This window comes from Anser cygnoides, chromosome 1 (assembly GCF_040182565.1).
Source record: "Anser cygnoides isolate HZ-2024a breed goose chromosome 1, Taihu_goose_T2T_genome, whole genome shotgun sequence".
In the NCBI taxonomy this organism is placed as follows: Eukaryota; Metazoa; Chordata; class Aves; order Anseriformes; family Anatidae; genus Anser; species Anser cygnoides.
Genome location: NC_089873.1, coordinates 49,097,387 through 49,125,152, shown reverse-complemented (window position 1 = coordinate 49,125,152; position 27,766 = coordinate 49,097,387). Strand labels below are relative to the sequence as shown.

The window sequence follows — 27,766 nt, the reverse complement described above, 5'->3', positions numbered from 1 at the left end:
TTCCCCACGAAGAACCAGTACATAATGTTAAGTACCCCTAAGGTAAGGAACTCCACCGCAGAAAGGTCTAGGTCCTTTCTTCTTAGGCTGTGAAGGCACTCCTTATTTTGTTATGAAGTAGAGCCTGAGCGTAAGTCCTCTTGTTGTGTTCTTACTGCTTTCCCACCACGAGACTTTTGTTCCTCCTCCTCTCACAAAGGCTTCTCATTCCCATTCTGCCACAGGATACCCACGTTCCATCTGGGAGACATCCAGATCCCACTACTCCTCTTGGGCTAATCCCCGGCTAGCAATTCTCTTTTTTCCATTATCCCAGCCCAGTGAAAGTGAAAGCCCAGTGAAACCTCCACGAAAGCACAAACTGACCAGATAACCTACAGCCATTTTGCACTTCCATCTTGCTCAAGGCTAGTGGGCCAGCAGCTACTCCTTGGTTTTTCTTTCACTTGTCAGGAAACTGAAGGAAAGAGGAACTGATAGTCTTAGGTTATTAAGCAGAAAAGCAGATTGTCTCCAGTGTGATGAAAAGCCTGGTATGGGCTTACCTCTGTGTGGGCTTTATGTTTGCCTCAGAGACCTACAGGTGTTTCAGCTCCCTAATCCTATTCCTTTCTAAGTTACACACAGCTCATAAAAACTCAGAACAGAAATTGCATTTTCAGAGTGTTAAAAACAATTAATAAGTGTCTGACTAAAAAAGAAAAATCCTACATTCCCAGCAGCAAACAGTTGTTTGTCTTACCATACTATCTGTTCCATTGCCTGCTCCAGAAACCAAATACCTCATTTTATTCATATTTCTGAGGTACTTTATCCACCATAACTTAATATTTTCTTAGCACATAACTTTGTGAAATATGGTCATTCTTTCTTTTCATCCCAGTTGAATGATTTTTTGTGTTTTGATTAGTCTGAAGTGAATGATGCAGTCCTTCAGTTATACACAGTTCCCATATACATATCAAATTTAACCAAGACTTGGGACTTCAATGCAAGCTATGTTTTTCTCATGGAAAACTAACAAATATGAGATGCATCAGGATACTTGTGTCATAACAAAAGAACAATAAGATGTCTGTGACAGGAAGTGTAGAATTCACCCGTGCTAATCCAGGAGTTTAAAACCCAGATGCCAAAGTGGCAAAGTAGTGGTCATTCTTGAATCTAAGCATACTCGGTGAATATGAATGAGTACCTTCTCAAGACAAAAGCCGTCTTGCCCTAGCACACATCTACAGTCAGATTCATTGCTCCCTGGAGGGCAAACTCTCTCTTTTGACTGCAAAGAAAGCCCAGGAAGACCAGTTCGGAATTAGATTTTTAAATTTTAAGTATCTAAAACAGAGTGAGTTTTGCTTTGATTTGCAAGCAAATAATTCCAAAGTTTCAAAATTACTAAGAAAGTGACCAAGACAAACTCACAAATCCAATTACTGGATTTGGATTAAGAGGATTACAAATCCACTTAAAAACTTATCTGAAATGAGATAAGAGAAAACGCCTGCAACATATGGCTGAGCAAACATAATCAGACAGTAAAAATCTATTATTATCTACTATTATATCTAATCTCAAGATCAACTAACAGAAATGATGGTATGATGCTGGCTCTAAGACAACAGGTTTCATGTCTGGAGTAGCAACAAGACTGCAACAGGAGGAACAGTGAGGTACAAAGACCCACGGATTTTGGAAATCACTTGAGTTTTTCATACCTACATGTTATTCAGAATTGTGTGATCTCAAGTGAAGCTTTCACAAGCATTTAGGAAACACAATTCTAAAATGCAATTTATAAAATTGTCTAGATCATGACCAAAAATACTGTAGGTGTTCTCAAGACATGAAAGATAAACTGATAGATGTGCTACAGAGCACCTTTGTTGTTAAATCAGAGGAATGTTCCACAGAAGGGGCACTGGCTTTGCTTGCTGAGAAATGCCTTACATTATGTATCATCTTAAGTTGCGAAGGAAGAAATGAAAGCTCCTTATATAAGAGTCAAAAGTAGGAATAAAGATCATAACTCCTTCAACATAGTCGACAATCTGTCCAAAACTCTGTAAAAATAAAATATTTTAGGAACAGAAGGCCCAACACTTCAGAATGACACTTAATTCATTTCAGTGAATCCATTGACATGAAAGCTTCCAACATAATGTGGGAGCTAAATCATCAGCTGGAAATGCCTGAGATGCCTGAGACGAAAAGTTCCCAAGAAAATCCAAAAAGGACTGGCAAAGCCAGCTCTCCAAATTTGCTAATGTAATGCTAGCAGCAGCTCTATTGCTACATAAGGGACTTTAAAGGTATTCTATTCAGCCATTTAAATGGAAGGCTCAGGAATTATTTTTTCAGGAGGACTCAGAATTATTTACCATCTCATGATAGTTCCAAATGTGGGAGAATGTTAATTAAACAACATGTTTCAGCTATATGGTTCTGATTTCAGTCATGACTAATTGCCCAGCTTTATGTGCTGAAAGCCAACTGTTATCTTACAGAAAGTTATTGAAGCAAGTTCAAAAATATCTCCATTTGCTCAGCCAATCTAAATATCAGATTTTTTCCAGAATCATAAAAGTTGATTTAAATTATTTTCCTGGGACTGAAAAACAATGCTGTGAGCAAGCAGGGTATTAAACATGGTTTAACTTCGCAACAGGAGAATTACAACTCAACCAGCATAAGACTCTTGTAGCACTACAGCAAAACTGATTGTCTATTGTTCCTCTCCAAAATTTTCATTGTTTGGAACTTTTTCAGATCTGTACAACATTCCTTTCTGACATATTTCAAAAACAATGTTATAATACTTATTTCTGCACTATGATTAAATTTGTCCTCTTCTAATAATGTGCAAGATATAAACTTCTGTTCTAAACTGTTATAACACCATTATTTTTGAGGCAGCTAAAGACTGTCAAAGGCCTGCGACCCTGGGTAGGTTCCCACACAGTACTGCCTAACTTCTTTTCTGGTTCTACTGTGAACATCAACATTTTTAAGGATTATTTCTGTTTCTTATATTCGAGAGAGAGAGATGGTGATTTTCTGCCACTCAAAATATTATCTACAAAATTCAGTGCAGCTCCTGAAAGGACTATAACGATCACTACATTATATCCCTTTCTTTTCCTTTTTCCTTCCCTTTCCCTCCCTTTCCCTTTCCTCTCTCCTCTTCTCGGCTGTCCTCAAACCACTCCAAACCATGTTGTTGCCTTACCTTACTGCTGTGATGGACTATGATAGTGTTTTGAGAGTAACTGTCACACAACACATCCACACAAATTTTGTCATGTTATTTACTCCATTCAGATGCAATGCAGCCTATTTTTATGGTATCTGGAAGTGTGTTGACTTTAAAGTGAACGAACTTTTATTGACAGTTGACCCAAACCTATCCCTGTCTATCATTCATTCTGGTCAGTGTGATAGGATTGCTCTGATTACAGGACTATTTTAAAAACAATGAACTGATATTAAATTATTTCTTCTTGCTACATCCTAAAACTTGCATAGTTAGACATTTATGAGCAGCTACACAAAGAATCTTTGAGCTTTGAAGTCTCTTTCCCCAAAAAACCTGCAGAAGCTCCTCATGGACTTCATCTGCAGAAAGTAGAGATTGATATGATGGGCTGAGTGAAAGGATCAGGCAGGATTCATGTACTAAAGGCCAAACACAAATCTTCTTTTTATATGACGAGCATAGATTTTGGTCCAATACTTTGTGGATAGACTTCCTCTGCCTGCCCTTTATTCAGAGAAAACACTGTAATTCAAAAGTAACAGCTGATCTTCCTCATCATAACTTCTGGGATTAGATAGCACCTTCTCTGAACAGAACTGGAACACCATGTATGTTTGTTGTTGGGTTTTATTAGTCTTAAATCATAGCTCTTATTTACTTTCTCTTGCCCATTCTTGTCATATTTGCTTCTTCAATGTCATCTTTTTCATCCTCCTCCGTTCCTATGTTCCTTACACTCCCTGACATTGGCTTTATCCGCACACTGACTCTGCTTCTTGCCCACTGTAAATCTTTCATCCTACTTCTGTCTGTGCACCTACTGACTCTGCTGGCGCTGACACTCTGGCACTCTGTCCTGCTCCACCTTCTCCCCCTGCTTTTCCTTCCTCTCCTCCCTCTAATGATTGCTTTCCCTAAATTCCAGTCGTTGAAGAGGTCAGGAACAGGCAGCGTCACAACCGCATGGAAAAGTGTTTCCTCTAATTCCCATTTTAAGATAATCTCTGTTGCAGATGGTAACAAGCATTACCTGGTTGAGAACTGCTAACGTGTGTTTGCTCTAAAATTAGGCAACAGAGCATAAGAGCATTAAATTGCAAAACAGAGAGAGAGACAGCAAAAATTGCCGTGTTGGTTGTTACAGCTGCTTGCCACACCTATAATTAGCATTGTCTGACAATTCCCATTCTATGGTGGTTTTTTTAGTTCTGAATACTTTGCCAGATCTCCATCACTATAGCTTAAATTTTCCAGCTGGACATCTGCTTTAAGAAACTATCAATCAGAATGGAGCAACAATGTCTAAGAACGAATTCAAAGAAAAGCCAGCTTCGCTCATATTTTGCTAATGTTAAAAAAATGCAGATTAAATTTTTCTTTGAAAACCTTTATGTGCCCATATTTGGGGACAGATTTTGAAGATTAACAGGGAATAGCCTGGTGTGAGAGAAGAGCCTTTTTTCACATACACAGGAGGAGAGGAGAGGAGATGGGGAAGACGGTAGGCTGGGACAGGAATCTTAAGGATTGAAGTTTGGAATTAAGACAAATGGGCCAGCATAAGAAAAGTTAGGGTGAACAGGAAAAAACTGTCCACAAAGGGCAGAAGGATCTAAGTCTATTAGTACGTAGTCCCCTTCAGAGAAGGTAACTCACCATTCTCCTGCTGTAGGAAACCCCTCAGCTCCTCTGAGTGCATTCATTAAGGAAGTGAGCATGTTCAATCAATCTAAAGGCTTCAAATGGCTTACAGAGGCATCAATGTCATTGTCATGTTGATGAAATGGCTTCTGAGTGTTTAAAAATTGCATAAAGTAGACCTCATACTGTGAAATATTTTCTACTTGCTTTTCCAAGCACTGGGGAATGACACACAACAAACGTATCACAGAAAATAAATAAATAAATAAATAAATAAATAAATAAAATAAAAAAATCTAATGCTTCAAAAAAGAATTAGGAAATAGCACAGTTGCTTGCATTACCTTATTTCATCCCCTCCCACCCCCCATGATAATATATTTGCTCTACAATATAACCTTTCGGTGCAGGCACACACAACATTAATTTTGCAAAGACCCTGTGCCTTGCTCTGCACACACAAGACCCAACTCAGAGGCTACTGGCTCTTCGGCCTTGCTTCTTTTTCTCCAGAAGCTGTAAAGTGTGTGGCAAAGTAGATTTATAACTTCCAGAAGAGAAAGGATCATTCCACAGATGAGTTCCAAGAATAAATGGATTCTATATTTGTCTTTGTTACAGACTTCCACAAAAGGTACTTTACGGGCCTGTGTTGTTTCAGAGATACGTATAACTTCCCAAGCACATGTAAAGAGCAAAGTGCCTGCGGTTAATAAACCCCCTCAACTCTGTGTTTTTCAGCCTGCCTGCTGCCTTGTTCCCAGACACCTGAACTGAGAGCCTGAGCCCCAGCTAGGCAGAACACGCAGCAGCCAGAAGACTGGGAATCAGAGGTGGCTGGACTGCCATGTCCAACCTCCCGAAACTGTGGGAAGGACTCCAAGCCTGCAAATCCTTCAGCCCCGGAGCTAGAAAGAGTAATTCCACTGAGATCCAGACGCTTCCAGTGAGTAAAGGTCTTTATGAAACCATAATAAGGAATGTACTGTGTACTTTTATCTACCTAACTGCAAAGTCATAGCTAGAGACAAAGTACTCTTCTTATTTCCTGCAGCCAAAATCACCTCTATTTCCTCCTACTGCTAACACTGGATGAACATTGCACGAGTCATCCTGTAGTAAAAACACACCTTTTTTTGCCTGTGTCAGTGCCCTGAGTCTACCAATCGATGTTGATAGGTGCTGATGAACTTCACTGGGGGCCTCTGCCCCTGCCTTGCCTGTGGCACAGGACACCAGCTCAGCTCAGCCATTGGTCCCTGCTCCAGTGATGCCACAGGAGCGACGGTCTCTGTCCCTGCCTCCTGCATGGACTTCAGATCCACTTTGCAGCTTTGTCTCCATCCCTGTCTCTGGCCCCTTCTCCTTTTCCCCCTGGATGAACACCCTGGATTGACCCTGGACCCAGGTCTTCACTCCCCCTCTCTGGGGCTGTTGATGGAGCCTGGTACCACCACCTGGCTCTGCCCACCATGCTGTCCCCATGGGAGAGTGCCCCACCAGTGAGGACACAGCCTGCACTGTGGTCGCTGTCAGCCCCAAGCTCCCCATCCCCTCCAGGGAGCCTCGCTGCTCCTTTGCACAAAGGAGAACGGTGCTAAGAAGCACACCAGGCAGCCAACATTTGGATTCACTTTTAACACACGTAGTCTCCAGGCAAGAACTAGGTCAAGCTGTGACAAGAAATCATTCTCCAGAATACCAGGTTACATAGGCACTGCCCCTGGGACACTGGGTATTTTTAAATCCTTTTTTTTTTTTTCTTATTCTTCCATTTCATAAATGCTGTTCACCTTCTACTAGAATCCTCTGGTGACTCAACATCCATGAGAGTCAATGTTCCTCATTCATCTCCCACATACCTCCACATTTTGTAGAGCATGAAGTACCACTAAAGCACCTTTTACAACATACTTTGGCAGTGCTTCAGATCCCTCCGCCCCCAAACACCTTTTGCTTTCAGAAACTGTATCTGAGTTGGACACTGACACCTATAAAAAGCACTCTCTTGAGTGCCATCTGTCAATGAGTCTTCAGCAAGGCTATAAAACAAGGGCACTGACAAACACATGCCAAAACACAATGCATGTCAGTTTGAGTATTTACAAAAAATATTCCAGGTTACATAACCAGAGCAGCAGTCCTATACAGTTCCTCGGCCTCTTTTGCGTCAGCCTCCTATCAGAGCTGGCATTTGCTGTTGGCTTTGCTCCTGTTTCCGTCAGTTAGCTTTGACAAAGGGGATATCACCTGCCCCTTTGCCAGTTTTAACACCAGAGTCAAGATGCTGAGTGGCCACAGCACATGCAAACCCTATGCTGCGATGTAGTTTGAGGTAAGCAGAGATGATGTTTTCCAGGAAAAATGTATCCAAAGTAGATGTAAGCCCTCTGAACCTAAAGCATGAGAGAGTCTGTGGATTAGGCGATAGGAAAATGGCCTGATTAATTAGAATGCTTACCCCAGCTGTGCTCCTAAAATGCTATTTGACCTTGAGCTATTTGTCTTTCTGCTCACCTCCATCCTTTTGTTCTTCTCAGCTACTCCAGTTAGAAACCTTACACTTTCTCCAGATACATTATTTGACTAATCCCATTCCCATTCCCAGCATTTTTTACATGACACGATCATCTCTAGTGACTTGGCACACTCCTGAATGGCAAATTTACACAAGGCAATGCCATGCCATGCTAACACGTGCAGCTTGGTGGTGGTGGCTGGCTCCTGGAAAGGGAGTTGTGCTGTTCCTTGGCAGCAGCAGCAGTTCGTGACTCTCTGCTGGCCAACGGGCAGGTGCAGGAGGAGGTATCTGGGTATCTGACAGTTGCCAAAATATCTACTTCCAGTCATCTCCAGGACAGACAGGAGGCTGGGTTTTGTTATGTGTACCACTTGGATGTAGCTGCAGTACTGCTAGCAGCTTCCAGCTCGAGGATGCTGGTGGCGGCTGACTGCACCGGTACCTGTCTGTAAGACAGGTCACTGCTCTGAAAGAAGACCTGCCGTGTTTCCAACATCAGTCTGCCCCTGTCCCACCACACAGGACTTGTGAGCCCAGTGCAAGCTCGTTTGGCGCTAGCCAAGGAGGGCAGGCACTGCCTGGCACTGCGTGGTGCAGCCATACTCCCACCTTCACCTGGGAGGCCCTGGAAAAGACTGTTCTCACAGGGACCGGGCAGGCACAGAGCATGGGGGAAGCCACAGGGGAAAAGGCTACTGTAATCTCGGCAGCAGAGCACTGTGGGGAAACGTGGTACAGAAGTGGCAGCTAGTGACAGCAGGCAGTCAAGTGGCTGAAATAGTCAGGAAATTTGACTAATGATCTCGAGTGCCAAATCCATTTCCAAAAATCCCATGGGAAACTCTTAAAAATAACTGTCTTGCTGAAGACAGTGAAGAAGACAGTTGTGTAGTTCCCTGTCTTTTCTGACTGCAAGGAATTAATGACTTCATTTTTATTCAGATTCTTAATACCAAATGGGCAAGGAAGGAGTCATGAGGCAGAACAACTGTGAAAGCTGCCTCTACAGAAGCATTTATTACCCGTATCATTTTCTCCACTGGCTTCACAAGGAGAAAAGCCATCACTGGGAAAAAGAGACAAATCACTAGGTTAGCACCTGCAGGTCCCAAGACCTTTTCTCAGTGAAATGAATAATGCTAGTGAGAGGATATTATATGCAATGACATGTCTCCGGCTGTCACTATATCCAGCAATTCATGTCTGGGAGTAGAGCAGGGATGAAGATAGCTCATTCAGAGCAAAGCAGATGAAAAACTTGAGTTATAATCTGAGATTTTAGGCCATATAGTATAAAATCAACTATTCGAAACAGAATGGGCAAGTAATTACAGCACACTCTTCCAATGGACTATTTTGCCTTTATTTCAGAGTTTCTCTTTCCTTAAATAGAGCTTCCAAAATACTTTAGATATTTGAGGATTTACAGCTTCTTTCATCTCCTGTTTTATTTAGAGTCTTCTCAGAAGAGCATCAACAATAAGGAGTCAAAAAGAGAAGATTAACTGGGAATTTAACCACGATTCCCAAAATGGAAAAGGAAGAGATAATAGTCTTGTTTCCTCACATGAAAGGTCCCAGGAGGGAAGCCAGTGGGCTTAAAAAAGAAAAAAAAAAAAAAAAGAAAAAAAAAACTCTTCCTTCCAAGACATTTTTCAGTTTTTCCCTTATTTTTTTCAGGCCAAAATACTGTCAACATCAAATCATTCTCCCCAGCATTTTTTCCTTAAAACAGCATTTTCTAGTGGAAAACTTCTTCTGTCAAAACATCGTGACCAACTCTATTCAGTGGCTCCTGTTGCTGTGGAGACCTTCTCAAGGTTATAAACAGAGTATTAAGAATAATATTTTCTCAGCCAAGCTGCTCCTTGCTTACCCAGCAAAGGAGCTGGTCAAATCACTGCTCCCAAGAGCATTCACCTGTCAGGCGGGAGGGGCAGGGAAGTCTGAAGTGGGGATTGCAACATTTTCCAGGCAGATTGAGTCACTTCGTGAGATTCTTAACCTACTTACAAACAGTTATTTCTGACTTTATTTTTTATTTTTCCTTCCTTTTCTAGATAAAGATATCTGGAAATATCTAGGCCATGAGTAAACATTTGATAATGTTTTCCTGTAAAGGTAATGTGCCTAACTCTCCAGTCCTCTGCCTGCATTTTAAGCTGCACCTTTGCCATTGCCATTCATGCAGACAACCCCCCCTTATGCCTGTCTGGAGTCCCACACACTGTATAGCATTATTGTTCAGACTCAGAGCTGTAAGAATAAGTCCACGTATCTGTTGATTTTTCCCCTGGAGAAAAAGAAAAAAAAAAAAATCTTGTCTTTTTATGCCTTCAGTTTGTATGGCTTTTATCTCTGTCTATTTTTAGAGAGCAGGGAACGGCTGACAACAGCCAGCTGTTGATACCAGGTGGTACTGGGTGAGAACCAGGCTCCAAGGATGATAATTTTTTTTTTTTTTTGAGTAGTGCTTCAAATCTGAACCTTCAAAGTATAGATCATGCCCGTCTAGACTCTTAGATATTAAGTTTCTCAAACAATGACACGGTCCTGCCTGTGTTTGTACACGCTGGTGTACACACCCCTTTACTCAAGTAACAGTCACGAGCTGCATCACCCCTGACCTGACAGAACTGGTGAAGTGGGGTGTTCGGTGCAGTGTGCCCGGGAGGAGTTACTCTGGGACAGATCTGCTCACCAGCAGGCAAGAGCTCTCTTCACACTGCAATACAGGACAGACTCAGCTTCTGCTTTCATTCATTAATAAGAGACTTTCTTACAGCTGCCTTTCTGCATCCAGAGATCCCTTGTTCTCTCTCTTTCTTCACAGCATAGTTTTAATGCAGATTCTTGATTATCAGCTCCAAAAATAGCTCCTTCCCACCTACCAGAGAATTGTCTTCAGTACTCCTCGCCCTAAATTCACCCAGTCCCACTCTTTCTGGTCTACAGTTCTTCAAAAGTATGGTAAATTCTCATCAGACCAAACAGGAAATGGATCAAAAAGTGCCATAGGACATTAGGCACTCATCCAGTATAAATTCACTCTGCTGGTTCAGATGCAATAAAACATTTTTTATGGATTAATTTTGCGCGGGCAGATTTTATGCCAGATCAAGCTCTAGCCACCTTCGCATGGCCAAGTAAAGCCTGAACAAGCACACGAGGCCAGCACCCACACAAGATGGCGCCCAACAGAAACACGGTCTTGCGCCCAGCCGCCACCTGGCTCGGGTCTGTACTGCTGGCTGACCCGGGGGGCAATGTGGGGCAGGAACAGCCACAGTACCAAGGCCTGGGGGAATTCATGCTCCACACAGAAGGGGAAGGTTCTCCCCCGGATTACGGGATGATGACTTGCTCCATGGAAACTGCCGCTTGGTGGAGCAACTTCTGCTTTTCTACCCAGCAGCAGCTTTGGTTTGCTTTCCTCCCAAGGGTGCAGGGCAGGGCCCGCACCCCAGCAATGCAGGCTAACTGGTTGTACCTTGAGGGTTTGGCCTCAGCCCTCTGAAGTAGGGCAGTTTCATCACCCTAATGAGGGGTGGACTGGACCACTCCTTAGTGACAATATCTGAACTCTTCAGAGCAGACTACTCACAATGATTAACAGAGTCTGTCATTCCACTTGCAAAGCTATTGATGATAGGTTATCATTCCTCAAACATGTCTTTATGTTGGAGAATTTTTAGCTACCTCTGGCTTTATAGCTTCCCCAACCTTTGGCCATGCTATGCTTAAGCAATTCAATAAAAATGACTGCTTCAGCAACAACTGAAGATAGGAAGTAGAGAATAATCAGTTTGCTTTCAAGACCTAAGTGCCCAATAGTGGAATAAAATACTTTAATCTCTTCACAGAGTGCACCTGGAAAGCTCTCACAGTGGCCTTACTGAGAAAAGCATCAGTTAAGCAGTGGTTGTGCAGGGTTCAGGTTCCTTTCAAGTACGGCCAGCGAGGCACTACAGAGGCAGGAAAACGGCCTTGCTCTTTCTAAACAAGATGGGAAATCTGAGATCGTGGTTCCAGAGTAACAAATTTTTGGCAGGAACATCCCATCCAGAACTCCACCTTTACCTCCCATTGGCCAAGCAGGTCCTTCACAGCTGCCCTGTGAAATGCTACCCCTGATCCATGACTTCTGAGACCCTGCTGTGACCTCCACCAAGGAGCCAATCCCAGTTAAAAACAAAACAAAGGTTATTTTTTAACATGTGTTAGTTCTTTGATCTGGTTCGTGATTTCTGTGTTGGCTGAGGGGCTATTTCTCTGTAGTACAGGGGAAAGAAACTGTATCTGGAGGTTGGAGGGTTAGCAAACAGCAACCCCTTTATGTGGCACTACCAACAGATGCCACATACTGTGGAACCACAGCCTGAGGTCTTAACCTCTATGAGGTCTGACTTCTTGGGGGAAAAAAAAAAAAAAACTCTTAAGAAAAAAAAATCATGCCATTTTGTGGTGTCTTGATAGGTTTGAATGTGGCACCCTTGCTGAACTACTAAATGCTGCTGGCTGTGTTGCTTGGTAAATTACACCTCCAATTTGTAATGATTTTGAGAACTGTCTCTTGATCAAGACTTCCTTTGTAAAAGAAGAGCTTTTCTCTAAATTACAAATACTTATGTCAATGGGAGCAATGTCAGGGAAACTGTGAGGAGAAATCAAGAGATACTTAGGAGCAGCTTGAACACGATGGAAAAGGGGATCATAAAAACCTAAGTTTGTTTCAATAAATAATAACAGAAAATTGTTAAGCAAGTAGGTGTTCTTCAAAGAAATCAGCATAGTGACCAAAATGCTCTTCAACCATAATATGATCTAGAAAAAACAAATAGGTAAACTGCATGTACAGTCCTTTCTACAATCCCAGAACTATTGGGCATTAGTTTATCACTATTCATCATGTTTGCCTAAAGCTTTGAATTCAGCTGTATGATCATTATAAAAAGGCACTGGTCTGTAATGACTACACTCAGCAGATGATAAATTTTGCTGTGGGATTTCCTATCTCCAGTGTATGTCATTTGACTAAGGTCAAGAAAAAGTGAAGATTTTTACACCAGCCCATCTTTTTCACATCTTTATTGAAGAAATAAATCTGCCTTTAGCTGTGTGCACCTGTATTCAAAAACACAACAAAACCAGGAAATCAATCTTCAGTGTTACCCAACAAAGAGTATCTACTTGTTCAAATCTGTCAGTTTTTGTAGGTCACTGAAAAATAATCAGGGAAGTGAAAGCGTAAAAGAGTGAGCTTGTGTTCTGAACATGTCCTGTGCATTAAATTTTTTGAATATTCCTGCTTGAACTCCACTCTGTAACAGTCTTGTTAGAATAGTTTATGAGTCATTAATTCACCTTGTCAATATTGTCAGAAGAGTTTTTCCCTGTAGCTTGCCAGTCATTCCTTGTTCAGAGAAAAGAAAAATGTGTCACAGTTGCAATAACCCCACTACATGGCTGTCAGTTGCCTTCATATCTGTGCTGACAATTGCTGTGTGGTTTGCCCTGCAAATTTTCCTGTCAGCTGCCCTGACCATATTTCTGAGATCTGGAAATTCTTGTGTCCACATAGGACTCTTCAGGTGGAGCAACTGAGACCTGCAGACAGACTAGCGTGAAAGAACAGTGCTTGAATCAAGGATGAGAAAGAGCCTCCCCTGTAGGGAGTTGGCTCCAGCCATCCACAGCCTATATGCTGATTTCTAGGCACCAGTGGCCATCTACTCCATTTTTGAAGAGTGAACTTAGAAACAGGATATGAAAGAGGATATGAATTCTCATTTGGTCTAGGCACACTCCTGCAACCCAGTATTAGCTAGGAGAAAGAAGTGGGGTTCACACTGTGCAATTCACCACTTTGTGTTTGGTATTTTAGGTAGCTGCAGACTGCTTTGCATCTTAATCTGAGACACCCTTCTGTGCCTTTCCATGTATTGCACCAGAGCCATGGGGTCAAACAGCAGGCTGTGAATTCCACCCTGGGAGCCAGGACCCTACCAGGTAAGCATCACTTTGACAGTGCTGAAGTCTCCCCATAGATGTAGCCATCAGGGCCTAGTCTGTGCCAGAAATAAATGACTATATTACTTTCAGCTGGTAAAGCTGCAGTAATAAATCCACAAGTTATTTTTCTGTTAGTTGTGTCAAGTAGCTTACAGCTACTCCCTGTGCTCCCTCCAGGCCAGATTTGTTCCCTTTTGATACCAAGGCATTTGCAAGTCATATTCTTCAGGGTCATAAGCTTCCCTAATGATTAAATTAACAGCATGAAATTCCAGTGTGTAGGACAGACAAAACTGGACTTTGGAAAAACACTGTCTTTTTTTGTCCGTGGGAAAAAGTGCTATAGGCATCATCCCACATGGAGTTGTTTTCTGGTTCATTTCATTGATCCGTCTGTCTAGCTTTGTGATTTTTGGATAAAATATATATATATATAATTACAGAGAAAAACTGTCATTCAGAACAAACTGAAATACTTTGGTTAAGGATATGAATTTTTTGACTGTGTTACATTTCACACTAACCCAGACAAAAAATAAAAGCCAATCTGTGCTTTCCAAAGATTACATAACCTTGCAGAAATAAAAGAAAAGATGTTACTGCACATTTGAGAAATAAATATTGAAGATATACCTCTATTTGTGCATATGAAAATATTTACTGTGTTTTATCCATGTTCAGTGATCAAACAATTTCCTTCCATTTCAGAAGAGCACCCAGCAATAAGAGGAGGAGACCAACCACGCTCAGAAGCCCGCGTCAATCTTTATACTTGCATATGATAAAGACAGCCACATGAAAGGATAAGGGCATCAACTGGTTGATGATAGAGACTTAAGCCTCCTAAATCACATGGCAAAGATAAATTAGAACTATCTGCCACCTACATCAGATGGTGAAGGAGGCAGGAACACAATGCTCTGGATACCAATTAGTAGCATAATGGAGCCAGTATCTCATGTTCTAGTGTGTCAAATTCCAGCAGTGCCAGTGAGATCAGAACAGAAGTCACAGCAAGGTCACCACAATCTGTCAGCAGGACAGCCTCAGCTAAGTACCACATCCTAATCCCTGTCTGTTGAGAATCTAGTGGAGGAGAAATGCCTGTAGTTAGAAAGAAACCTAAAACGATACCTGCCAAGGGCATCAGGCTAAAAGATTAATTGTGCTGTAGAATACAGTAAAACACAGTTAATTTTAAATGAGCACTTTTTGTTTTGATACAGGAATGGCTGAAGTCTGTTTATCCACAGAAATGGCAAGGGTATCAGCAGTATGGCAGAGGGAACACAGACACCTTCAAATGGCAAACAACATTTTCTAGTTCCTGCTTGGAGGAGCTACCTCTCTATGGAAAGGTGACTGTGCCCATACTCACCCCTTTGGTGGCTCATCCTCAGGAGTTAGTCAGTTCAAGATGTAGCAATTGTACTAAAAGTACTGTACAAATATTAATGGGTTTATCCTCCTAGCATCCCTTTCAGGCAGAGAAATAATGCACCTGCTGTGCAGTGCATGAAGCACAAAGCAAAAACCCTTGTATATTATTTTGCCAGTCCTCAAGGTAATTAATCAGAGCTTACCCATGTATTTTAGCCTACCCTGCTACAGTATGGTCACACTCATAACGTTAGCATACTGTTTCATGCCTACCCTGAGGCTGCATGTAGCCACAGCAGGCAATACAGCTGCCAGAGCAAAGGCAGCAAGGAACACGATTTCTCCAACACGCTCAGAGTGCCTGGAAAGTAGGATGAAGTGGCATGTTTGGGCTGCGGTTCTTGGGTTGTTGCTTTGTATGCAGATAGAATCCTTATGTGCATGTTACAAAAATAAACACTTTTTTTTCCACGTGCACTGAAAATCCTTGATGCTATAAAAAGTAGCTTCCCTAATTTGGTCAAAGTATGTGCAAATATAATAGAGAGAATAACCCACTCCTAGGGATTAGAAGTCTTATTAGTTCTATCTTTGTTCTTCTTGAGGTCCATTGGCTCCTGTTGTTTGTTCATTCTGTTATTAATCTTCTGCCTGCTGAGAATTTTTCTTAGAGGGACTTATTCCCAGGGAAGAAGTTGGGAGTTAATTTTAACTTCTACTTATTCAAAACAGTTGCTGAAGGAGGTGGGTAGGCCAATTATTAGAAGACTCAATAAACCAGTGGTGGTTACGCTGTGCCCTTTCCAGATTTCAGCAACCTTCCAGCATGGTGTCTCATTCAGGTAAAGTTTCACTTTGCAGCTGGCCTGATCCAACAGCATACTGCTGCTACAGGGGGTGGGCTGCCTCCTCCGTCATTCCTTTCTGCACATTCCTGCTCCATACCTTGCATGGCTTGGCAGCTCAGCTGGGCTGATCTGGCTCACCAAATCCTCAGAAGAATATTCACTTTCTTGGGTTGAGTTAGTTCTTTGTGGGCTTGGTGAGGTGAACTGGCCAAGGGTAAGACAAGTGCCAGAAAAGAAGGTGGTGGGATCTGAGCAGCTCAAGATGGGAGGTAAAGTAGAAAAAGGGAGAGAGGGAGAAGTGAAAGAAACTAGTCTTTTTTCACATGACAGTGACCATTACAACAGCTGAGCCATGCTGCAAGACCTCATCCTTAAACAACAGAAGAAAAAACAATTTATCTATGGTGTGACACCTTCCATTGGTATCATGGAAATGTTTCTTTGTTTTACACTGAAGGAGCTCAGTTAATTGAGTGACTAGACAGGGACTGCAAGCTACAGAAGCAGACGAGATGTTTATCTGACAGAAGGATTACTGCCTATAAGTCTTAGCAAGTGAAAAATTCTGTCTTATTCCTCTCCAGAAAGAAACTAAAATCAACCAGGCAATAGTCTGGTGCACAATAATACACATGATGTCTAAATGGGCAAGTGGTCTGAACAGGTAGGGACAACACGCAACCACCTGGCAGTTTTGATCTGATCAAGGGGTGACCACTATGTTTTAAGTCTACAACTAATTAACCGGCTAAGAAGTGCAATTCCCCTCTTTTTTTCTCCATATGCCAGCTATTTTGAAGTGCACAAATGAAAAAGGGATCCCAGAAATAGGTAGAAAAAAGTAGCACTTAAAACCCTAGCAAAGTCACACTTCCCTTCAGCCCCTTTATCTCTTCTCCACACTGATCTTTAGATCCCCCAACCCTCTGGTCAAACAGGAGCAGGTTGATACTTGGTGTTCCTTCTGCACTGTTAAAGTAGCAGTTTTTGTTCTCTACAGCTCAGACCATCATCGGCTGGGCACCTGATGGGTTCCTGCAGGTAAGCAACTGGTATGCAGAACTTCTATGGATTCTTCTATGGATTTCTAAGGGCCACTTAAAATGTAGAGAAGAATGAAAATGAAGAGATTAGAGGCAGGTCCTGATAATATATGCTAAGCAAAGGTTTTAAGTCTCCCGTTTCTGGCCAACGATGCAAAGAAAGAGTCAGCACAGGTAAGTAGTACATAGGAATGACTGCCAGAAGACTTCTGGAAGGTGTTAAAAGACTGATTACCTCAGTGTGAGTACACTCCTTCACTGAATCCACCTGGCACTAACAGCTGATGCAAAGCCACCTCAAGCTAGCTTGTGACAGTGCTTTCATTTGTGGCCTCTGACAGTAGCATTAGATTCAACAATGCATCCCATGTGGAAGGGGAAAACCCAGGTTACATGCAGAATTAGCACATAATGAAGAAAGGACCTGATGCTAGAATCTCTCCTAGTCGCTGAGTCTTCCCGCATTAGAAAGACGGAGGAGCAGAGCAGTGATATTCCTGTCACAGTGCTCAGACTAATTGAAAAGTGAGGCAATCAATTGTTAATTTCATAGCTTCTCTAGTTCCTATAAAAGGACAACTTTATCATAATCCATTCATGAGAGATTTCTCACTGGACCAGCACAGATCAATTCTTATGCCATTGCACTTTCACAAGGAATTAAAATCAGTAACACAGGAAGTCTGAGTAAGTGAGTATGAAAAACCATCAATAGCAGGGATAACACCATAGCGTAACACTCATCCACCGTGAGCAGCTCCCACCAGAGGAAAGATGTAATTTATAGCTGCTTCACTCTCAATTATGAAGACTGACGAATGAAGAAAGACTTCCTGCATTTGTGCTGGTATCTCTTTCCTGATGAAGCTATTGGAATCGAATACCGATCACTTGACAGGCTCTTCTTTAGACATACTCAGCAATTCATTTACTACTTAAAAGCTAGCTGATGCTGCCAAAATAAATGAGATTTTGGCAAATAACTTAGGACTAAGAATCTTCCCTCTAAGTTTAGCGCACACTGTGTTCTATTGTTTACCACAGTGGACATTTATTGGATGGACTAAAATCCTAATATAGTAGGAACATATTTCAACATAAAATGCCTACCATAAAGTTATTAATATAAACCTATTTTTGAGAGGCTAAAGAGACCAGACAAGCAAAGCCTTCTGAAAATAATGGATGACTTCAGAGTGTGACACCAGCTATGTGCAGCTCACTCTGGTATATGGTTACACTGGTTATGTATTTTGCACAATAGGTCTCATGATAGGTAAGAGGATGTATCCACATTGAATGGTGTCAATTTTGGCTTCTGCACCATTACAGAAAACTGCTCAGCTGACCAGAATTATGTTGTTTGTGTAAATCAATCCCTCACAGAGGATGCCAAAAGGCAATTTACTTTGTGGGTAGCAAGTGTAAGTGCACTGATCAGTGCACAAGTATCCCACTGATCCATAAACCTCCCTTGTTTCCCCTGTTCACAGTCTGTCATTTTAACCAACCGCATCAGCAGGTAAGCAAGATAACTCCAGGACAGAGCCCAGAAATATGCCTGAAGATGGAGAAGTTTAAATCCAGGGCTGGGGACCAGGAATTCTCAGCCGTATTTCCTCTTCTACTGCATGGTGAAAGGTCACATGGCAAGTCATTACAAAGCACCATGCCTCCTGAAAAACAGATAGCTCATCTTCCTGAAAAAGAAAGCAGTTGGATTACCTAGTAAAGAAAAGTACTGAGAACATTAATTAGGGAACTATTTTTTCTGATCTCGATTTCAGTCTGCCCTATTCATTATATGATGATGAGTCCATCACTGGCAAAGAGAATTTTACATAAGCAAGGAGAGAGAATATTAGAACATAAACCTCACTTCCAAATCATAGCCTTTTTCCTGTATTTTCTTTTTTCTCCCCCTGTAAGATTAACAGAATCCAACCATTGTAGTTCATGGATGAGGGACTTAAAATACTCCAGAACAGAACAGGTCACATGTTTCAGTGAATGAAACAAAGTAGGAAAAATAAAATAAAATAGAAGACTCACATATGCCTCAGTAGAGAGAGTCAGAAGAAACACAGCAGCTATAGAGGAAAATTAAAAATAGTAAAGAGAAGCCCAGTGACTAAAAATGTGAGTTATGAAACAGACTCTCAGCACATATGAATGAATGCTTTGGCTTTCACAATGAAAAATGAAGTCCTTTCATTTCAAGATGCAGTTTTAGAACGATTGTTAAAAAAAAAAAAGTGTTTATATCAATAATTACTGCTTTCCTCATGTGAGCAAATGCATTTCTCCTTTAGTTTGCTGATCTTTAGTGACAATGCCAACTTAAACAATTCCCACCTTCTTCCCACCAAACACAGTTTGATCCTATTCTCTTCTTCTTGAGGGCGCAGGCTTGGGAGGCCCTGGAGTAAACAGGTTTGAGGTTGACTACATCTCCAATTCCCACTTGAACCCTGCTTTTTTCAGCTGGATCATTCCACAGATGGACAAAGAGCAAACTGGGAGACTAGAATAAGCTGCCTGGAAGATGGGCTGGTGTCCAGAAGGTGCTTAAACAGACTTGCCATCAAATACCTTAACTCATGCTCAAAAACCACTTTGTTTTAGCATTACCTTGCTCTGCCGCCCCAAGAAGCAGTCCAGTATACCATGGGTCCACCTGCTCTTTCCCATCCTGAGTCTCCATTTCCTTTTAGCAGAGAAAGATGTTTTTCGTGGCCTTACAATAAACAGGACTGGGGAACTTACCCAGCTGAAAAGTAGATTTTGCCTTTGTTTTGCTCAAGTTAGTTTTTGAGGGATGCATCCTCCACATATCGCACCTCATATGCACAAAGACAAGGGCACTTGCAAGTGCCTGGGAAAAGGAACCAGAAGACTGAATCCGTCTGAGGCTGGCTTAGCCAGTTTGTGTGGCCATTGAACTACAGTGCTGCAAGCCCAAAGCTGTCCTTTGTAGCTATGCAGCCACTTGTTTGCTTTAATTGTGTACACAACAAGAATGCAATAGAATGAAGTAGCAACCCACAAATAAATAAACCACCTCTCATGTTTACTCCAGTCACTTCCAATTAATTTGATAATTTCTTAATGTGATCTTCCACTCTGAAAATAGACACCTGTGGAGCCTTATCGCTCAGGGTCATTTGTAATTAATTGGACTTCAGTCAGCAAAAACGATCAGGTAATCCAGTCAAGTCACCTATAGAAACATCCACAAGGAGACAGAATTTGCATGAAGTCTGAGAGGATGACCCACCACTCTTGCCTTTTTTAATGCTACTACCTCTCTCTCTAAAATCCAGAAAGAGGGAAAGCAAGGAAAAGTTTCCTAGTATGCTGATAGAAAAGACCATTCAGGAGAGCCCATCTATCAGCCTGGCACATCAAAGCACTAAGAGTTAGCAAGGGCAAAGTAGTTGCATTGCTGAAAAACAACATAATTCTTCACAGTTGGCAGAGGAGTCCGTCCAAATGCAAAGAGGAGAGACAGAAAAGCTGTTCTTTGATCTAGCCTAGGTAAAGGGAATTTGAAAATATGAGGTGGACAAGTTCCCATGATCTTATGAAAGCAACAGCTCACAATGTGTTGGGCAAATGGGACAAACAGCTCTGCCAGTGCAGGGCAGAGAACTGGACAAAGCAGACAGAGCTGGCACGGATCCCGCAGCCTGATCTGAGCCAGGTTGTGAGCCTGAGGTCTCGCACCCAGCCACCGTGACAAGCCATGCTCTGTGTCCTCCACGGGTGCCATCATCCCTTTCCTCCCTGTCTGCTCCTGCCCTTACATCAGCTGTCACATGCATGCAGCCAGGGGCTAATTCATAACAACTGGATGATCCAAATGAGGGTTCATCAATATATTTGAAAGGCAGAACCACTATTTTCAACAGCAATGTGGTCTTAAGCTCACTGTGAAACCATAGCTGAGTCCACAGCAGATGTCTGAACACCAAAAATAGCCTATAATATTTACAATATGATTGCAACTTACTCTTCCTCTGCAAGGAAATGATCTGGGATTTTAAGAAAGGCAGACTGTTTTTTTCCTGTAAATGTCTAATAATGGTAAGCTTCTCCTGTCCTAAAGCCTGCTGATCTGAAACCATAGCATATGTCTGAACGTCTACCAAATGACTGATCAGCCAGCAGCCTGACTGACTTAAATATGTGAGCAATCTGATGGTGACTGCTGATGTCAGACTGGGGACAATTTGGAAAAGGACACTGGACGGAAAAACAAAAATTGCCCAAGTTATCTCAGGATCCAAAAGATCTTTTTCGAAATATGTGAGTTTAAAAAAATAAAAGGAGGTCTACTATCTTTGAGCACATTCCTGTTAGTTTGGCTGCTGAACGCTGGGACCCCTCAGGGTCAGCAAGGAGATGTAACAGCAAACAGGCAGCCAGGGTGTGAGTCCTGTGGGACCCTGCAATCTGCCTCCTGCCTCGGAATGTTTCACCAGAACAAAAACTGCCAGGAGGCAGTGAATGGGGGCCAGAAAGCTTTAGGAGAGGCATATGCCTCTACTTCCTGGAAGCTGGGGAAAAATAAATATTAGTGGGTGCCTCCCAACAGGAAGATTTTCCTCATTTGTGCACAAGAGCAGAGGTTATCAGTCCCCCTCTGTTTTGTCATTCTTTATTTTAGCAATAAAGAAAAGATTACTACCGATCAGCTGTGCAAAACTTGGGCAGTTTTGCAATCTCCCCAGGCAGAAAGCCATCAAATGAGTTCTAGCACAAGCTGGTAACTGTCAACTGCACCTGTACCTGTTCCTTATATGCACTACCATAGTACTTCCCTACACTATTTTCTCATCTATTTTTTCACTAAAACTTAGCCAGCCTTAACCTCAACTTAACTGCAACACTAGCTGGTTCCCAGAAGAGTGAGAGAAGAGAGAGGTGCAAGGAAAAGGCTAATAGAGGGTGAGAGCAGAACCTGCCTTCAGAGGCTCAATCACGTAGCACTCGGAGGTTCCTGTAGTTGCTCTTTTAGAAGCAATGGCTTGCAGACAAGACTTCAGTTTCAGCTGGCAAAATAACTGTTGGCTCAGTGCTGACAACATCACCAACAGCTCCACAGTAGTACTAGTAATAACACAAATCTTAGATCTGGTAACTTTGCTGGGCTGGATTTAAAAGACAAGAAGTATGAGACAAGCAGAGGCTTAGACCTTTTCCCTTTACAATAACCTTTCACGTATTTGAAGATTGTTATCATATCCCTCTTCAGCCTCCTTTTCTTCAAGCTGAACAAACCTGGTCCTCTCAGTTTTTCATCACAGATTGTGTTCTAGAGACTTCTGATCATTTTTACTGCATTCAAGTTGACCATAGTTCTAAAAAATAACCTTAGTCTAAGGAAATGTTGCAACGGATCTATCAGCGTGCTTCACCAATACAGCAAAAGCCTTAAGCAACCTCTATAATTTTACTGCCTAACAAGCTCTGTAGCAATCAAAACTACCCAGAGAAACAAATCCTCCTGGGTTTTATAACAGCAGCTCCCTGATACTGTGCTGTTATGGCACCAAATCAAAGGTTTCTGGCAAAGGGCTTGGAGTGGAAGAGGAAGAGATACAAGGATCTATGCTTTAAATGTACTGCAAATGAAAATATTTAAAATGTCTTTGAACCCACGAAGATGTGAAGTTAGGAAGATCTAACTATGAATCTTTCACCATAAGAGTCTGGAGAGGTATTAAAAAAAGAAAATAAAAGGAAATAAGGTGGCCACGTCAGTCTATCCATGCTGAGGTAGGAACTAATACACCCTGCCACCATAAAGGGACTTCACATGTTTCCAGTAGACAGTTTTTCACCATGAAATTTATTGTATCCACTCAGATAAAAAAAAAACAGATCAGCCTACTCACACATGGAGAAAAGTTGCAGACAAATCTCACATTACTGAAGAAAATGTGTAGCTATTGATATTTTATGGCTTAATCTGTATTGCAGAATACATTGAGTTCAAAAAACAGGAATATAAATTTTTTTAAGTTACATATACATAAAACTCCTCACATCCTGATAGTCAGAAACACCAACTATCTACTTCTTCTACAATCCAAAATTCAAAATCAAAACAACAGGAGAAATCTAATTCTGGTAGTTACTGAAAACAAAATCCTTGTTTGGCGTTCTTCCAAGATGCCTCTGAAAAAAGGGAATTTGTAATTACTTAAACTTGCCTTGTAACATCCCATAATCCAGACACAATCATTAAAGTTGTAACTTCCTTTCAGTTTGGTAGGAAACAACCAATATTGTCTTCTCAGAAACCTCAAAGTATTTAATTCCAGGAGAGATCTATATTTTGCAACACCACCAGCTTTGAGGGCATGGCAAGGTTGAACAGCAGGTCGTAAGTGAATTTTATTTACTGAACAATTTGGCTTGTTCCTAAAATTTTAAGCAAATAAAAACATGCATTTGAACAAAAACTTACATTTTGTTCATTCTAGCAAAACCTGCCTATGTCAATACTTCTATTTTCTATAAATAGCCAGCTGAACTGAACAACAAGGAAAGAGCATCCATTTTTTTAGGATTGTTAGAAGGAAAAATACTTTATGGCTGTAGGAAATACAGCAGAGATGATACAGCCATCACTTTAATAAGGCTTTTGATATTGTCTCACACGACATTCACATGATCAAACATGTTACAGGTTTTATATGATATGTGCAAAACATGTTGGAAAAATGTATTCAGAGAGTAATTTTCAAAGCTTCTTTATGACACTGTAAGAGTGCATTAAATAGCTTTGTGTGAGACAGAAGTATATTGGTCTTATTCTGTGGTTTTATTACTCTCTTGGCTGATAAGGCGGCGAAGACACCTTTCAGACAAAGTTTGAAAAACAAAACAAAACAAAACAAAGTTTGTTTGAAAAACAAAGCTGCAAAGTGTTGCAAGCACCACGCAGTAGAAACAAAATTCAAAATGACCTTCAAAAACCACAGGACAGGTAGTGTGTAATTCAGTAATGGTTAAGTTCAAAGTGCTGTACTCAGGGATAATTCATTGTACAAATTCTTAGTGAGGAAAGACTGAACAGAAATTTTGAAAAATAAAACCTGGGACTATCGGAAACCACAAATTGAACTTGAAGCAGTCCATTGCCATGACAGGAAGAACACCATAGCTGTTGCAAGTTCTTCCTCAACAGTGTGGATAATACTAAGTAACCAGCATTTTTCTTAAAACTGCCTTCTGACACAGGCTTCTAGATAGACCTGCAACAGCTGAGATCATTTAAAAGGGAAAAAGAAACATAAGCCCCCTTATTTCTTTTAAAAATAATCCATTAAAACATAAGGAGTCCTTTCAGGGTTAGCAGGAGAGAAACTACATCTGCCAGCTTGTGCATGAACCATTTTTCTCCCTTTTCAGCTCACCAGCTTATTTCTGAGAAGCCAATGCATTGTACTGAGAATTTCAGAGCACAGGACCCACACTGTGCAAATGCCAACCTCTTCCATGAATATAACTCTCACGTTCATGCAATAACAGTATAAACAAATGTCGTGCATGCACCTGCAGAGGTAGCTGGTGTTAAGTACATGTCTGAAGTTGCTTAAGACCAACTGTTTAAAAATAATGTAAGAATATCTCATTTAATTGGACAAGCAATAGGCAGAGGCAAACAGCGTTACTCGTGGAGATACTTTTTTCTTAGTCAATCAAACATAAATTTGTCTAAAAATATGCAAGCAAAAAGAAATCCAAGGGTTTTTGTACGTCAAGTACAATATATGAAAAATAATGCTTTTCCATTATTCGCTTAGTCTCTTGACGCTGGAAGCAACTACTTCAAGGATGATTGTTTTACTTGTCATATCTGAAGTCTAAATTTCCACAGAGATCAGGATGACAAGGGAAAAGAAGATTTTCAAATGAAATTTGTGCAGCTGAATATATTGCTTTCAGAAGTGTTCACGTAAGACAAAAGTGAGAAAATGTTATTTAAATTAATTAAATATTTGTACCTTATTTGAAGAGCAATGAAGGGAATCAAATTTAAGACAGTCTTCTCTCTTTCCTATTCCATTTATTGTAAGCTACTGAAATGCATATTTTATTCTCTCCACTTAGAACAATTTCTTTAGTTTTGAAAAATAATCACATCTGTAAACAACTTACCACTGATCTGAATGATTAAACATATTTCTGATGTTGGAAGATATCCTCAATCTATCATCTACTTCAATTCAAATGACTATGGGTCAGAGGGAAAGCAAGACAACAACTTAAATATTCTCCAGTGTCAAAAAAGCTATTATTGAAGTGACTTCAGTTCTGCTTACTGTGAAAAATACAGCACGACAAGAGAAACCAAGGAATAACAGAGGATATAGCCATTCAGCATGTTATCACTTGCCACAAAATTCAGAAGCTGCATCCAAGCAGAATCATCAATATCATCCAGTAGCTCCTCTGCCAATACCCCTTATTCATCACTTGTGGCTGGATTCTCCTGTTAACAGCAAATGCAGGAAGCTGGCCTGAGTCTCTTGGGCATGGTTTGGCCGTTTATTAAAGGGGGCTCTAAAAAAGTCCTCAAGGTTCTTTGGAGGAGCAGATGAAATAATGGTGCTCTTAAAAACGTAAACCAGGATTTTTTACTCAGTGCACATTATGCAGGACTAAATGATTTAGTGAAAAGGACAGCAAGATATGCCTGTGGTCTAAGCACTTCATGGCCGAGCGATAACAGATGGGTTTCACCTCTGCCACCAGTGCTGTTTCTGCTGGTTTCAGTAACTTCTCCATCTTACCTCCCTCTCTGCTCCGCCAGCCAAGCTGTTCGAGCAGCCATGCGATGAACCTGATCAAAGAGCTGATCCATCTGTAAAACAACCCAGCAAAATAAATGGTCATTTGCAGATGGATCCCTTCCCAGCACTATTAGGCGTTCAAGTGCCCAGAAAGACCTGACAGCACAGTGGAAGAAGCAGTGCAGCGACATGAATGGGAAGCCAGGAGCAGTTGATTAAGTTGGCAGTGGCGCTAAAGAAATGCACACAACAACAGTTAAAACACCAGATGGATAGAAAAGCCTGCACAGTCACACAAATACACGTACTGTGACCCTGATCCCACAGCCTCACAAGGTCCAGCCACACCAGGTCCAGCCATGAAGTCAACGTAGGAAGTCCCTGTCCCTCCTGTGACTGCCTGTCCCTCAAGGGGGCTGATCAAGCTGTTTCTGAGTTGAACTGAAGACCGGTTCAACAACAGCAACTGGAGTAAAAATGATGTTAGAAAGAAAAGGAATCTAAAAAGGGTTGTTGGACCTCAAGGAAAATTCAGTCCAAGAATTATTTCCCATAGAACTTTATGTCAAAACAGCTGAAGTAGTTGCAATTCACATTTTCTACTGTGTGGTGCAAATCTGTGTGCCACTGTGGACTTGTTTTAAGTGAAAGGTTCCCAAATATGATCTGGCTTAGGTTCTTTTGTATTGTTTTGCATCCACATAAAACTGGAAACTAAGGAGCAGGGCCAAGCAAAATAAGGTGGCTATGAGGTACTGTTTCATCATGCCCAGGGAAAGAAAAACAAGCCCTGGTACATACATCTCCAACACCCAGTCATGAAAACAAGCATTTTTCTTTCTCAATTCTGTTTATTTAAACAGGCTTGGGAAGCTGTCCATTTCATAAAATAGAGAGGATAACAGGAAACCGGTTCAGACTCCAGAGCACTTATCCTTGGTTACCCCTGGAATACTGTACATGGTTTAAAGCAGATGGCATGCACTGTTTGATTAACAACTCACCACTCTGCAGGACCAGCCCAGATGAGAACAATAGTTCTGATTAACACCAGAAACAGATCACATGAGCGTGGGACAAAGAAAGCAAAACTACATGAACTCCACACTTGTGTTTGTAAAAAAGCACAAAAGGAAGTTATGTTCACAACTTTTTCTGAAAGTCAGTGGGATTTAGACATCTGGCTTCCCCACCCTGCAAAATCACCCTTTTGTGTAATCTAAATTACAACATGAAGTGACACCCAAGCTGGCCTAAATACACTTCAAACATGAGTTCTGAATGATGTTGCAGCGGTCCAATAGCCCAGATATCACACTACCATTGTATACTTGCAGAACTGAAAACTCATTTAGTCCCTGTGAGACAATTCTGAGATCCCATGGATTGCATATGACAATCAAACAGTTATTTAACATAATAAGAAAACTGAATTTTGAAAAGAAATTAATCCACAAGAAGCTTCGGCTGAATATGAAGTATTACCAACCACTTGAATTCTGTCCTGAAGTACTAGAAAATGCATTACAGGACACTCTTTTGTCAGAAATAATTAACTGTTCCTTCTTATCTCTAATTTCTATGAACTAAAAGACAGCTTCTTTAATATATTGCAGCTTTTCAATACTTAAAGGGGGCTTATAAAAAAGATGAAGAGCAACTCTTTGCTTGGGCAGATAATGACAGGGCAAAGGGGGATGGTTTTAAACTAAAAGAGGGGAGATTCAGATTGGGTGTTAAGAGGAAATTCTTCTCTCAGAGTGTGGTGAGGCACTGGCACAGGCTGCCCAGAGAAGCTGTGGATGCCCCATCCCTGGAGGTGCTCAAGGCCAGGCTGGATGAGGTCCCGGGCAACCTGGTCTGGTGGGAGGTGTCCCTGCCCATGGCAGGGGGTTGGAACTGGGTGGTCTTTAAGGTCCCTTCATACCCAAGCCATTCTATGATTCTACAATAATACCTACCAGATGCCATTCTCATTCTATTAAACAAAACAGTATTTTTTTAATACTGTCCTTTACTAGACACACAGTGCATATGCATTATACAGAATGCCACATAAAGAAACAAACACACATTCCAAAAAAAGTATATATATAACACCTTACTGACCGGGATGTAAAAATAGTATTTTAAAGCGTTTAAGCATGTGCCTAAGTACTGTTCTGATGCTTCACTGAAATCAACTACAAGACACTTATATTCAAAATTAATAACTCTTAGATTAAGTTATCTTGATAGATGTTACCAAGACTGGCATAACA

The 27,766-nt window shown here is 41.3% G+C and overlaps 2 long non-coding RNA genes across 6 annotated transcripts in view; one reads left to right on the top strand and one right to left on the bottom strand.

Annotated features, from left to right (window-relative positions):
- LOC125182457 (uncharacterized) overlaps window positions 1-27,766 on the bottom strand; it is a 125,605-nt gene that overhangs the window by 28,963 nt on the left and 68,876 nt on the right. The window lies entirely within an intron of this gene.
- Window positions 5,289-14,890, top strand: LOC125182458 (uncharacterized). The gene is made up of 3 exons (XR_007162308.2): window positions 5,289-5,840; window positions 13,300-13,424; window positions 14,136-14,890. It is a non-coding gene; the product is annotated as an uncharacterized lncRNA (long non-coding RNA).